Here is an 8,164-nt window from a genome sequence, read left to right as displayed (position 1 = left end):
TTTTAATCTAGCGCCGTTTAGCTTTTCTGAGACTGTTCTGTGTGCTATGCTTTTTATTACTATTATGTGTCTGAGATATGATCTTTGTGTTAAAAGGTATAGGTGTGTGTGTGTGTGTGTGTGTGTGTGTGTGTGTGTGTGTGTGTGTGTGTGTGTGTGTGTGTGTGTGTGTGTGTGTGTGTGTGTGTGTGTGTGTGTGTGTGTGTGTGTGTGTGTGTGTGTGTGTGTGTGTGTGTGTGTGTGTGTGTGTGTGTGTGTGTGTGTGTGTGTGTGTGTGTGTGTGTGTGTGTGTGTGTGTGTGTGTGTGTGTGTGTGTGTGTGTGTGTGTGTGTGTGTGTGTGTGTGTGTGTGTGTGTGTGTGTGTGTGTGTGTGTGTGTGTGTGTGTGTGTGTGTGTGTGTGTGTGTGTGTGTGTGTGTGTGTGTGTGTGTGTGTGTGTGTGTGTGTGTGTGTGTGTGTGTGTGTGTGTGTGTGTGTGTGTGTGTGTGTGTGTGTGTGTGTGTGTGTGTGTGTGTGTGTGTGTGTGTGTGTGTGTGTGTGTGTGTGTGTGTGTGTGTGTGTGTGTGTGTGTGTGTGTGTGTGTGTTATCAGTTATCAGTTTGATTCCCACTAGTAAATTTATGCAGGTTGTTGTGTTGCCAATTTAAGCGGATCTCGTTCGATGCCTCAGTCGCCAAACAGTTGCTGTTCTGAACACTCTCATTTCTCTCTGAGCTCGTTTGTTATGTGGTCACTAGCCTCTTATCTAGCAACTCCTACCCCTACCTCCACGTGGTACCAGCTGGAATACGAGCAACCTTAGCGGAGATCGGGTAACCAACCCCGGTGGAAACTAAGGTCGTATACCAACAGGGGAGGAGGTACAGTGTGTCTCGACACTGCAAGATGGCAGCGCCATCACGAGACTCGGTAGCGTAAGCCCTAGTACGGCTACCTATCTAAACCAAAAAACAACTTACAACAAGAGTCAAGAAATATCTTCTCGGAATATTCGGCAAGGACATGGAATGGAGACTTGGTACCTGGAACTGCAGATCGCTAAATTTCGTTGGTGGCGACAGGGTGCTGCTCGATCAGCTAGAACCCCGAATGTTTGGTATCGTGGCACTGCAAGAGATCTGTCGCAAGGGCGAGAAGGTGTGGAGGATCCGTGGCGGCAGAGCCCGATTTTTCCAGAGTGGTGGAGCGACCAACGAGCTGGGAACGGGCTTCGTAGTGTTGGGCAAAATGCAGGATCGCGTAATGGATTGGAAAGCGATCAACGAGAGGATGTGCGTGTTGAGGATAAAAGGCCGTTTCTTCAACTACACCATCATAAACGTGCATTGCCCACACGAAGGTAGACCCGACGATGAGAAGGAAGGTTTCTTGGTTTCTTGCAGTTGGAGGCAACGTACGACAGCTGCTCACCACGGGACATCAAGATCGTCATCGGGGATATGAACGCCCAAATCGGCAGGGAAGCAATGTATAGACCGGTGATCGGGCCCCATAGTCTGCACACCGACACGAACGATAACGGCCAGCGATGCATCAATTTTGCGGCTTCCCGAGGCTTGGTGATCAAAAGCACCTTCTTTCCTCACAAAGATATCCACAAGGCCACCTGGAGATCACCTGTCCAACGAACCTCGAACCAAATCGACCATACGTACGCTCCCTACGGAGTGCGGATATTGAGTCGGACCACTACCTAGTAGCAGTACATGTGCGCTCAAAACTATCGACGGTTTATACTTCACGACAAAGGCGCCCTCCTCGGTTAAACATTCGGCAACTAGACAACCCGCGAACTGCCGAAAACTACGCGCGCGTACTGGATGAAGCTCTGCCTTCCTCTGTGGAGCTAGATGCTTCGAACCTCGAAACACAAACAAGCGCGAGGTGGTCGACAGGTGGAAGCAGTTCTTCGATGAACACCTCAATGGCGATATAGCAGCAGGAGACGCACTGGAAGTTAACCTCGGAGTACCTACAAACGACAACAGCGTACTGGCTCCCGATCTCGAAGAGATCCGACGAGAAATCGGTCTGCTGAAGAATAATAGAGCCGCCGGGAAGGACCGACTCCCGGCAGAACTCTTCAAAAATGGCCAAGAACCGCTAGTAACGGCACTTCACTGGCTAATTTCAAGGATTTGGGAAGAAGAGAAACTACCGGAGCAGTGGATGGAAGGCGTAGTCTGTCCCATCTACAAAAAGGGTGACCGGCTAGACTGCTGTAACTACCGCGGCATTACGCTGGTCAACGCCGCCTACAAGGTGCTCTCCCAGATTTTGTTGCGTCGTCTATCCCCAATAGCAAGAGAATTCGTAGGGCAGTATCAGGCGGGCTTTATGGGGGCCCGTGCTACTACGGATCAAATTTTTACTCCGACAAATCCTTCAGAAATGTCGAGAGTACAACGTGCTCACGCATCATATTTTCTTGGATTTCAGAGCAGCATACGATACCGTTGAACGCGTACAGCTATGGCAGATAATGCACGAGTACGGTTTTCCGGACAAACTGACGCGGCTGATCAAAGCTACTCTGGAACGAGTGATGTGCTACGTGCGCGTTTCGGGGACACTCTCAAGCCGTTTCGAATCGCGCAGAGGGTTACGGCAAGTGGATGGACTGTTCTGTATGTTATTCAATATCGCTATTAAAAGTGTGATCCGGCGAGCGGGCATTGAAACGAGGGGAACGATCTTCAGTAAGAGTAGCCAACTCCTAGCCTTTGCAGACGACCTCGACATCATTACTAGAAACCGTGGGACGGCGGAGGTAATCTACGTCAGACTAAAAACGGAGGCTAGGAGGATAGGGTTACAAATTGATGCGTTGAAAACCAAATATATGGTAGGAAGAGGCTCCCGAGATAGTAACGTTTGCTTCCCACGGACAGTGACTATTAACGGCGATGAACTGGAAGTGGTTGATGAGTTCGTATATTTGGGATCTCTTTGGGATTTGGGACCGCCGACAATAATACGAGTAAGGAGATCCAACGACGCATTCAAGCTGGAAATCGAGCCTACTTTTCCCTTCGCAAGACGTTTCGATCAAGGAGCATACGCCGCCGCACAAAGCTGACGATGTACAAAACGCTAAACAAACCGGGAGTCCTCTACGGACTTCAGATAGTAACTTTGCTTACGGAAGACATACGTGCACTTGCCGTTTTTGAACGAAGTGTTGCGGACTATTTTTGGCGGAAAGCGGAGAGTGGCGGAGGCGTATGAATCACGAGCTACAGGCACTGCTCGGAGAGATTCCCATCGTACACCTGGCGAAAGTTGGGAGACTACGGTGGGCCGGCCACGTCGCAAGGATGCCGACCGACTGTGTAGTGAAATCCGTTCTCTTCAAGAACCCCACCGGCACCAGGAATAGAGGGGCTCAACGTGCTAGATGGCTCGACCAGGTTGAAGCCGACTTGCGTGTGTCGAGACGCGCAACGAATTGGCGACAAGTAGTCCAGGACCGAGTACAATGTATTTCCAAGTTTTTAATAGCGTGCACTTGAAAATCAATAGTTTTCTTGATTGACGTGAATGCGTAGATTTTCTGATCGATTGGCGCAAAATTATTGAAAATCGGTCGGAAAGCCGTTAAGCTATTAGCGCTCAAAATCTTTCATTTTTTCGTGATGCTCGCTGGTGGCCAGGATGAAAACAAAGATGCCGCTAAAGGAAAGAGCTGGTCAGCTATTAACTGACCGTTCAGAACAGCTTAAGCGATGGACTGAACATTTTGAACAACTCTTCCGAGTTTCAAATGTCAGAGACCAACAAAACCAGCTGCGTATGACGCCTACAGTTTGTCGAATAAATCGCGTGAACTCGGAGGCGCCATCGCTGGATGACATTGTAGCAGCCATCAAGAGTATGAAATCCAAAAGAGTGCCAGGGATAGATCGTATTTCAGCCGAAATGCTCAAATCTGACCCATCTTTGTCAGCCCAGATGATTCATCAGCTTTTCAGCAATATTTGGGAAATCGCAACTTTTCCGGTGAACTGGATGCACGGCATATTGGTCAAAGTCCCTAAGGATGCGGTATGCGCGGTAACTGGCGTGGCATCACATTGCTCTGTATTACTCTCAAAGTACTCTGTAAGGTAATCCTCAACCGGGTCCAGGAGAAGATCCACGCTACTCTCCGGCGGCAGCAAGCTGGATTTCGTGCTGGCCGATCATGTGTAGATCATATCACAACGCTCCGCATTATACTGGAGCAGATCAACGAATTCCAGGACTCTCTTCTGCTGGTGTTCGTTGACTTCGAAAAAACGTTCGACCGACTCAATCACGAAAACATCTGGGGCGCACTTAGGCGTAGAGGAGTTCCAGATAAGCTAGTCCATCTCATCGAGGCTCAGTACGAGACCTGGTGTCCTGATCAGGGCTTGAAAAAGGATCGCAAGTTGAATGTGACTGCCGTGAATGCGAACTTTCCGCATTCAAACTCCGCGTTTTGAACGATCATTTGACTGTTTTTTGAATCCAGTCAATCTGCCGCTTGCGCTGCTGCCGTCTTACAATTCATGCGGCATCTCGGCAAAAGCAAACAGTCGATCTCCCGTTTTGCTTTGCGCTTTGAGAATATAAACTGTAAACTGACTGGAAGCATACGGTGACGTATTTTTTCGTTTCTCTTTTTGTCTCCAAATCGGCTGCTCATAGTAATAGTTTGTCACCCGGACGTCGGTCCGACGCAAGCAAAATATTCGTTTGTATTGGACGGAGTCCGACCGACTTCTTCTATGCACATGAAGTGGTTGTTTTTTTGTAGTATTGAATCATACGATTGTGCGGTTGCTTTTCGTTAGCGTGGTGATTGCCAGTCATTTGACTGTTTTGCAGTCATTCGCTGCTCCAAACGGTAAAGGCAACTTGATCGAATCGAAAATGTCAAATTTTAGAACGCGTTCGTTCTGCTGCGTGCAATCGGCGTTTGACTGAGCAAACTGCCAGTTATGTTATGCATAGCGTTCGTATTCCACCTCTAAACGGACGGTGTGAACTTGAATGCGCTTTGGTGTGACTGCGGTAGAAAAAAGGATCGGTCGAAGCCACCAGGGCTGATAACTGGATGTCCAACAAGGAACTCCATCGTCGGTGTCATCAACGGCCGATAGCCACAGAAATTCGTGAACGTAGGTTGAAGTGGATCGGACACACCTTGAGGAAAGCAGCGAACGAGGTGTGCAGAGAAGCACTCGACTGGAATCCACAAGGACAGTGTAGAAGAGGCGGACCCAGAGGCTCATGGCGACGGAGCTTAACCAACGACATCCGGGCTGTAGACGAGAACCTGTCCTGGCGACAGTTAAAAGCCATGGCGGGTAACCGTCAGCAGTGGAGATCTCTGATTTCATCCCTTTGTCCTACCGGACCGGCAAACCCAAAACTGAACTATAGGTATTGGCAATTGGGATCAGCTACAAAAGATAATCTTCAACACTTCCAGTTCTTGCTTTCCAAGATATAACTGTGAAACAAATTTGTAGGGAATCGAATGTGAGTTCACCACTTTTATACAGAAGTAATGCGATTATGTTTTAAAGGTAACCTTCTATTATTTCTATTATTTTTTTAATTACATTTGATCAGCAATAGCTAACCGAGCGCTTCTCACTGAAACCATCAATTTTCACCTCCTCCCAAAACCACTTCTTCACAATGCAACTAAAGCGAATAAACTTTATCAAACCGATTGTTACGCAACAGCATTTAACGAGAAGCGTTCTGATGGGAAAACTGTTCACTCTGGCTGGTGGTGGCTGTCACTTTCGCTCGTGGCCTCCTCCAAAAAGCGACTTCCGCGTGCCTTGAAACCAGCTCAGCCACTAGCTGGCCGGCCGACTCTAGACTAAACGCCGCTATACTAAATAGATCTCGCGCAGGAGGGGCGCCTTAATTGGACATTAATTCTTCATTTTTTTTTGCCCGCTCCAATTGCACTGGGAAAGCATGTCAACTTGCTTTCATTCAGCTGTCATCGTCCGGCTTTGATGGATTTCCGATTTTCGCGACCAACCAGCCAGCGTTCGATTGCCACTGTTTGCTTCTCTTCTGTCTGCGAATCGTGACGCGATGCATCGATCTGTCGCGGGTACCCGTGGTGGCGGGTGCACGACCCTCAAACGTTATATAATCACTCCGAAAAAGAAGTGGGTTGCCGCAGGTTCTCTCTAGGCAGCCGGCTTAAGTGCTACGCACGCGAAAGTCATGAAATTTTGATTGATCCAAGCGAAGCATACACGCACGGGTGGAGCATGTAAAGTATGTACTAACAGTTATCATGATCGTTTGATCTACTACCCTCGCATGGATGGGGCTGGATTGCCTAATAAACATCACGTTCATCTCGTTGTCTACTAACTACGTTGGTAACTACGTTATTAGATGCACCAAAAATGAAAAAAAAGATGTACGCTCTTACGAAACGATCGCGTCGTACCGATAATACACGTAGAAGTATCAGTCCACCAAAGCGGCAGTCACGCGAGTTCCTTCTAAAATAAAATTATAGTCTAAAAGCTTTCGGATCGATTCACCTGAGCCATACTAGGGAGCCTAAATTCCATTCCATCATATTCATCAACTGATCGATGGTCACGCGCTCCCGCTACGATGAAGGCATTGTCTTATCTTCAATTCCGTCTACTCCGAACCGAAAAACCACAAGAACCTGTTGCTCTGATTCGATCTGACGATGGAAGGTCTGTTTTTTTTTATTGATGCAATCTATTCACTCTTCTCCTCTTTCGGTACTATGAACCGATCTCACCTTTCATTTCCATTCTATGTTTGGATTTTCCCTCGCACTCCGCCCTGCTGCAGGTTTTTCAGTTTCATTTTCACTTTCGTTCCGCTGCGGCTGCGCTGTTCTCCCGTTGTTCGTTTGGCCGCATGCCGCCCGCCGAACCGGTGCGGAGCAGTGGCATGCCACGGCGGCGGCGGCGGTGCCGGGTGCTTTTATTTTAAACGGCGCGGGTAATTGAAGACCCCTAAGAAGACGGTCGGGGCTTACCCCGCGCGGAGACGAAACTAACCCGCTGTTTTAAGAGCCATATATAAATCAGATCATTATTTTATACTCCAGTTTAGTACGCGGTCGTCGTCGGTGCAAGTGGGTGGTCGGATTGAAGGATTAAAACCAAAAAAAAAGGTTTATCAGAAAGTGGTCGAAACTTCAGAACTGTTAGTGCCCAATAGCCGCGAGTAGCTCACTTGGTTTGAAATTTTGTGGATTGTTTAACACTGGTAGAGTGAGAGAGAAGCACCCTGGAGGTTGAAGGATTTGTAGTGCGATTGTGAGCAATAGCAACGATGGTTCATCGTATCCTAGCAACAGTGACGGTGGTGAGTTAAATCGGAAAAATGTCCTTCGAAGAGGGCAATTAACAATGGACTGTTAACTGGTGAAATATTTCGAGTTTTCGTCATCACTCCTTTTGCCGTTATAATACCAAGAATATTAAACCTAGCGGAATTGAGGCGATTTTTGGTGAACTTTGAACTCTTAGATGAAATAAGAACATTCTAATTAAGTTGAAGTAACACTGAAGGACCCCCAAGGCACAAAGTTCATAATCAACATGGTCTAAAGAAAATGTCATTTGAGCCACAAAGGCTGGACACGACATCGATCGATTTTCGAAGAAAAGTGCAAGTGCAATTTTCTGCTAAAAATATATTAAACTTAAAGTAAATTTAAACGTCGGTTTACGTAGATCTTCATAAACAATAATTTAAATATTTCAAACTACGATTTTTTTGACTCAAAATCTAAATTATGACCTGCACAACAACAAATGAAAATTTGTTCTACCCTTTTAAGCCTGAAATTTCACACCCATTTCACACTTCACACAAATGTACGAGGCTGGTCGTACAATCCTCGTCGGCGTCGTCAGCAGCTTAGAACCGGGATGGTTCGTACTGTTTTAAGCATTTTTTTATTCCATTCAACTTGATCTTTTATTGAGATCATTCAATAATGACGTCCATTGCTTATGGGGGGAGGGGGGTGTCAATTTTGTGACAGGGTGTGATAAAGGGGTGAGAGGGGTCTAGGCAAATGTGACATCCGTCGAAAAAAAATTGCATGTTCATCAAAAGGCAGCAAAAATATGTTTCTCAGTCATTCATTACTCATTGATTTAACGGGT

The sequence above is a fragment of the Sabethes cyaneus genome, chromosome 1 (genome assembly GCF_943734655.1).
Source record: "Sabethes cyaneus chromosome 1, idSabCyanKW18_F2, whole genome shotgun sequence".
Taxonomy (NCBI): Eukaryota; Metazoa; Arthropoda; class Insecta; order Diptera; family Culicidae; genus Sabethes; species Sabethes cyaneus.
This window is presented reverse-complemented; position numbering follows the sequence as displayed.